The sequence below is a fragment of the Nanorana parkeri genome, unplaced genomic scaffold, assembly GCF_000935625.1.
Source record: "Nanorana parkeri isolate BGI_ZX_2015 unplaced genomic scaffold, ASM93562v1 scaffold294, whole genome shotgun sequence".
In the NCBI taxonomy this organism is placed as follows: Eukaryota; Metazoa; Chordata; class Amphibia; order Anura; family Dicroglossidae; genus Nanorana; species Nanorana parkeri.
In genome coordinates this window covers 1,193,745-1,201,248 of record NW_017306562.1, presented here as the reverse complement: position 1 = coordinate 1,201,248, position 7,504 = coordinate 1,193,745, and positions in this window count along the sequence as shown.

The following is a 7,504-nucleotide window of genomic DNA, read 5'->3' as shown; positions in this document are numbered from 1 at the left end:
CCCCCAAAAAAAAAACTACTATGGCAGAGAAAGGGTTACTAATTTTGTAACCATTAACATGTGTAAGTTTATTTACATTGGCTTTGCTTTACACTTATACTGTTTATGTTGATGATTTAAACATGAAAATGTTTAAATCTTGTACTTGGGGAGTTTGTTCAAAATACAAAGTCATGAAACATTTTGTCAGTGATGGTGAATAAATGTCCCTGGCTAATATTTGGGTAATTTATACTTTGTGCCCCGGTATAAAATGTGTATCTTGTAAAAATTGGCTTTACTTTGAGGCTCACATCATCATTTTTTCCAGGTATCTGAAATAAGCATTGAGCTGTTTTCTCTCTTCGGCTGCTTTGTCTCCTCATGTTCTGTAAATGTCCCGCCTTTTAATCCAACCCATTATAGCAAATAACAGCACTTTTCTTCCTCATCTTATGGTTTAATGTACCTCTGAGGATGAGATCAGACTGCTGCATAAATAGCAGTTGTTACACTGAAACTTTTTTGCTGCTCTAGTTCACGTGTGGCAGCTGTATGTCGATCTCCATTGGTAATGCAGTTGGCTTTACCTAGTATTTTTGGTTCTTGTGTGGCAAAGATTTCTATCCCCTAACATCATGGTCATTTTTATCTTGATTTGGTATTCCTGTGCTTTGTACCTAAAGATAAAAAAAAAACACGAGCAGTATGGTTGCTTCTCCGACATAGGGATGCAGCCAGCAGACCAGGAGCTGCTGCCAGCCATTTGTAAAAGACTTTGCCAGCTCAACTATGCAGTGCATTGTGAGCTTTGCGTGGTGCCCACCAGGTAAGGAAGCCTACTCAGGCTTTCATGGGCTGCACATAGAGAGCCAGCAGCCCGCATGTTGGGCAACAGGGAACTAAATTGTCCCCCCTCACAACCTTTTAACCCACAGGTTTTCAGATCCTCACTCAGTTGCTCAGATACTCCCATGGTTGTTGATTAACAGCCCAAAGTTTTGTGTATCAGAGATTTTCATGAGCTCTGCAATTGTCAACAGGTGACAACATGCAACAACTCCAGGGATTTTGCAAAAAACATGTTTACCACTGGACAAGTAAAAGGGTGTTCAAACTTTTGCGCATGACAGTTACTACTTTCTTTGTTTCTATGTTTTAAATTGTGTGAAATAAAATGTGCTTCTTCATTACATTTGCAAATATGTTGTTTGTAAAGGGAATGGATAGCAGTTTTTTTTTAGCCAGGTACATTTCAATCATTGCATATGAAATCAGAATTTTTGCATATAAATATTTTATATTCTTGTTCTTATCTGATTTGCTGACTGCCTGCTTTTTACAGAGCTCAGTTCCTGAAGCTTTTATACATATACATCAGTCAGAACAGTGACTCCCTACCTATCTGCCTACTATGACAGTTCTGGTCAAGGTTTCAATCAAAGAGAAAGAGACTGAAAGTAAACAGCTTCTGTATTCCTTCTCTAGAAAACCCATAATACTTTGTGAATGTAGGGTCAACGGTACATCATATTTCCATGTATTAAATGTTTATCTATCACATAAATATTTTATATACATAGTAAAATACAGATAAGACATAATATAAAAGCATTAGAGTTTCCTTCTAGCCTAGTAGAAAGACATTGCACAAAACCCCTTAACTTTCCAGGTCCCTGTTGAACACAGGAACCTAGTTTAAAATGACTGTCTGTAACCACTTAGCAGTCATGCTGCAAATTCTTTGTCTGATTTATGTCCTATGGACCACCAAAAAAGAAGGTCCACCATGATATTGGAGTCAGCAGAGCAAATAGTGTCAGCTACCTTTGGATTCCCAGAAGCATCAAAAACCATGCCATATAGACATGCTACCTTTTTTGTGCAGTTTGTTTTATGGCAGTAGGAAGCTCACCAAATTAAGACTCTAAAGGTTTTCGCTTTGCCACTCTGTCCTATGGTCATCATGATGTCCCTGCCCCTTCATGACTGCAGGTGCCATAATTATTTTTTTTTCTAGAATAGCGCTTAGTAAGGTATTATAACAATCATTGGTCATTTTATTTCATGTGAATCCAGATTTGCTCTGTACAGTATATCCCTGAATTGATTGCTAAAGTACTGGTGATTAGTCACTGCAAGTATCTTACAGTCAGGTATGACCAGAAGGATGAGAGTACGCCAAAGGATACTGACTGTAGATTTTTAGATTGTAAGCCCTCAGGGGCAGGACCCCCCTTACCATCTTGTCTTGAATTGTATTGGGATTGTAATGTCTGCCCTATATTGTAAAGCGATGCGCAAACTTTTGGCGCTATATAAATCCTGTATAATAATAATAATAATATAGTTACATAGATAGTCACATAGTTAGTCAGGTTGAAAAAAGACACAAGTCCATCGAGTTCAACCTATAGTGCAATGTAGCACACACGTAATGTAAAACATAAATAACCAGCAACCATGTGCATCCCAGTGAAACAAGGTGATGTGACAAAGAATTAACCTAACTATATACAATTGCTACAGAGAATAAGGCAAGAATTGGAAATTAGGCAAGTTGGAACTAAGCAGTCTCCCTGCAGCCAGAATTAAGTGACGGCTAATTATAGTACTCCGGCGGCTGTGGGACACCCGTTGGTTGCTACTGGATTTGCAAGTCATCTGGCATGAAATCCCATTGATATCTCATTAGGTAACTTAGCTGATTTGAATGTCGACTTTCCTGTTTTTGGTAACTTGATCCTGACACTGTGCTCTACCGTGCAAATGTTCAGCATTCCACTCTTCTGGGCCTATAATTTAGGACCCGAAGCTAAGTTTAATTTTACAAATACGTCTTCATTATCTTAGACGATATGCATTTTTGAGAAGATGCGTAGGCTGACCTCCTTTTGAATATGCTGTTCCTGGATGTCCATGGCTTCAAGTATGTACCAAAAATAAATAAAGCAGCTAATCGGAATACTTATTTCAAGCGTCTCAGACAATCCTGAACCAGTGGATCAGCAGAACAGCAACATGGCCTACATTATTTTGTCAGAGCAGCCTTGGGTCAATCTTATATATTTATTTCTTTTGTGTGTGTTTATAAAGGTACCATTTATCTAAAATCTAAATTCAACATATAAAACATTGAATACACGGAACAATGATGATGGCATCTTAAAAGATTGTGTTTTCTAAAGGTGCAAACACAACAGAAGATGTTTAATTTTAGGCTATTTCTCTCTGAATGAAAGTCTGTATGGAGCTATAGTGAGCAAAAAAAAGAGGGGAGATAAGGCATTCCTCATTTATTCAGCTATGTGAGTAAATTGAACCTAACCTAGTAAACTCTTTTCAGCACGCCAGTTGTGTTTAGCCTGGTAAACATATGAAAAAGAGCCTAGCGTTCCATCTACTGGCTGGAAATAGGTAAATTATAAATATTAATTTGCAAAACTTCATATTCACCCAATTAAATAAGAACAATATTTTAATGCTTTTTTTCTGAAAATTAAAAATGATTATATAAAAATGATACATTCCCTTTAACATGGGCCTAAACCAAAGATCTGCTATATTGTAAAACAATGAACATCTAAATATGTTCATTGTGCTTAATAACTAGCCTAGAAATATTTTGATAAATAGCAGTGCAGATCTGTTGCCTAAGCATTCCTATACCTCCAGCCTAATAGCTGCATATCTGCAGTGTGACGGCATATAAGGCACCCCTGCCTCTGACTGCTAATCTCATCAGATTTAGACTGAGATCTGGTGATGTCACTAGGATGTTGTGGCGGACCTAAGGATGAAAGGGCCCTGGTGCAAGATTTTTTTTCGGGCCCCCCCTCCCCCCGGGTCTTACAATGCCCATACTGGCCAACTGACCACCTGAAAGCCCGCAATGGCCACCTGAGAGCAGAAATTATTATTATTACACTGTAATCTATAATGAGATTATTATACAACTACAACTTCCAGAAATACTTTATACAGAAATGCAGAACAATTCCATCAGTTACAGAGGGTTAAAACAATGTGACTTAAGGCACATACCTCGTTTGACTGTCCTCGCGGTGGGCACACATGCAACAGGGAGAGGTGGTGGGCTCTGAAATCCAGTGTCTGCTGCTCGTTCCTCCTGGCCGAGGCCCCAGCGCTGCCCCAGAGTGTGCCTGCAGGCTGATGTGATTTCTCCTCCCATCAGCTCTCTCCTCACTGCCGGGCGCCCGCCGCCATCCTGGAGCAGCTGGGGCCCGGCCTCCTCTGATGCAGCCCGGCCCAGCCGCCTCCACCTCATGTGTCACCTGTACTGCCGATACCCATGTAAGGGTCCCAGGCCCCCCAGGACCCTCATATGAGTATCGGCCGTCCCCTCCTGATGGTAGCCCTGCTCCCCAGCCCCTGCTACCTGATTGCCCGCTCTGTCTCCTGCAGCCCTTCTGCTCCTGGTCACTGGAAAGGCAGAGCCCGCACTGAGGCATGTACAGAGCATCCAGGGCCAGGCAAAGCAATTGCATGACTGAAGGGATGCTGGGGATGTCCTGTTTGATAAAACATCCGCTTCACTGAAAAACATTGTCACCGATGTTTTAGCAAACAGGACATTCCGGCATTCCTTTTAGACGGGCTTGTTCCATGCCCGTCTCTGAATGATTTAAAGCGCGGGGCACGTGCCCCCCTCTGCCCCCCCTCGTTATGCCACAGCTAGGACACTCTGGGGGGGTTGAACCCCCCTATTCCCCCCTTGTCTACGCCCCTGAAAGTGACAGCTGTACAGATTCTTCTCCCCTTGGCCGCTCTGTGGCTGGAGCGGCTGAGGAGGAGAAGAATGTGTACAGTTGTCACTACTGTATGCCGGCTTCACTGATCGAGAGCGGCAATCACTCTTCTCAGCTCTCTCTTCTCAATGAGAAGAGTGATCGCCGCTGCAGCGGCCGTTTTCAAATGACACGGCTCAGTCCCCCTGCTGGTGTCCCTCCCTACAGACTGGAAGTGGGCCCCTCAGTGGGCCCCTCAACTGCCTTGGCCCCCGCACCGGCTGCACCGCCGGTAGTTCTGCCCCTGTGCACTGTTCTCTTTGCTCCAAAGAAAGCTGTAACTTAGGACCTGCAGTGCAATAATCTCACAGCCTCTTCTTCATTAATTGTGTGAATCTGTGATTCCTCCACCTCTCTTGCTGTTTCTTGATCATTACCCCGCCAGTCATCAGATGACCAGTCATCAGAGGAGCAACTCTGATATGAGGGCGCATGTGCTTATTCCTCTACCAAGATGGCTGACTTCTTAAAGAAATACAGCCCAGAAAAAGGCCTGGTAAATCAGTAACAGGGAATAGATCAAGTGCAGGGATCCTACAGGCACTACTTATGACTTTACCCTCTGATTGGCCTTTTTGCTCATCTTTAAAAGTTTGTTTTACAAGACAAGCATTGAGTTGTGTGTACATATTTTGCTCTAGTTTTTAGCCCTGAATTTATATTCAACCGCTTTTAGATCAATCCCAGTTTTTATTTATTTTAAGGACCTTGTAAATATTTCATGTTGTCCTATCTCTCAGCAAAAATGTGAAAATTATTGGAAATATTTTTGTACATGATACTTTTAGAATTGGTCAGTAAAATAGTTTTCTTGTGTACTGACTTCAGCTATTTGACAACTGCCCCATAGCAAGCTGCATCATTTCTAATTAAATAATGCAGTGCCGGAGTTTTGCTTCAGAGGCTCAGATACATAAGCGGCCTGATTTTACACTGGTTGAAAGTGTGCCTGAACAGATGTGCTACAGTAACTTCATCAGCACAAATATAGTATGACAGTAAAAAGTGCAAAACTCCCAGCCTAATCAATAATTTAACCTGACACATTCTAGTTGCTGAGAAACTTAAAAAATATAGACTAACAAGTAACAATTATTTCTGAACACAGAGTTACCTCAAGAAATATACATATGAAAACTAGTTTAGATGATAGATATTAATTATTCAAGAAGATACTAATGGTTGCAGTATAATATTGCATTTTTTTAAATATTCATGACAATTTGAAGAACAGTGATATCTTAAGGTAAGGAAATCAGAACATTGATCTTGTATGTGGTAGGTCCCATAACAAGGCTAGTCATTAACATGCATGCTGTGTCTCCAGGACAGTGAAAGCGAGGACATAAAGTATATGCACATATATTTGTGTATAGGTGCTTACAGGCGCTAAGTGGTGACCATGATTTGGGCGCTGAATGATTCTTCATATGAACGATTGATGTAGAAATGCTTAACGAAAGTGTGAGCAGTACAGTGGCATAGTGGTTAGCACTTCTGCCATGTAGCACTGGGGGTCCCTGGTTCAAATCCCAGCCAGGTCACTATCTACAAGGGGTTTGCATGTTCTCCCTGTGCTTGTGTGGGTTTCCTCTGGGTACTCTGGTTTCCTTCCACACTCCAAAGACATGCTGGTAGGTTAATTGGCTCCTGTCTAAATTGGCACTCCTATGTATACATGTGAGATAGAGACCTTAGATTGTAAGCTCCTTGAGGGCAGGGACTAATGTGAATGTGCACTGTGTAAATTGTTGGCACTATATAAATACCAATATTAAATGTAAAAAATGTAGAGACCTCTATGCCCGGCCTGTATAAGCAGATATAATCACTGAGAACAATCCTTATCAGATAGCTGAACTCACCAAAAGACAAAGTGCTTTATTCTGTGCAGAAGGTTACAGCAGACAACAGGATACAGCAGATGAATGAATAGACGGTATTTGAAGGTCAAGAATGATAATGTTTCCAGGCTAGCATGTGCATGTGGTCCTGTTACAAGTAGCCATGACACTAAAACGACTAGTGGAGAAGAAGGGTGGTACATTACACACAAGGGGAAATACATCATAGCTGGGAGGAAACATTTGCAACAATCAGAATGACCACAAGATGGCAGCACATGAATCCACTATAATACTGGTCACAATATATGACTTAAAGGAGAACTATGGGGTTAGGGCTTTTCCCCATAGTTCTCCTAAGGGTAACGGAAGGACACAAACTAGTGTCCTCCCGTTACCCAAAGCTCAGTATACCGCCAGCTACAGCTCGCGGTATAATGAGACGCCGCAGCCGGCACGGATCCTGACAATTATGTCTGGATCTGCCCAGCTGGGTGAGTGACACCTGGCTCTGCCTATCTAGAGGCAGAGCCAGCTGTACCCACCCCCTCCCCCGTCATTTCTGCCAGTCATCGCTGGAGGATCGGACTGGGGAGGGGGGAATCCTGTCATGGCTCTCTGCTGGCACAGGATCGAGAAGTGAGTGAGCGCCGGTATGTGTTTGCTCACTTCCCGATTTACTGAGCCGACCTGTGACAGTCTCATTGTCACAGGTCGGCTTAGATTATGAGGCTGAGTGACAATCACTCACCTCATAATTCTCATTTAAGGAAAATAGCTATATAAATTCTCATTTCATATTAATGTGAATACTGACTGGATTGTCACGTTTTACACAACTATTGTGGCAGCACACTGGTTCATAGCAGCAGG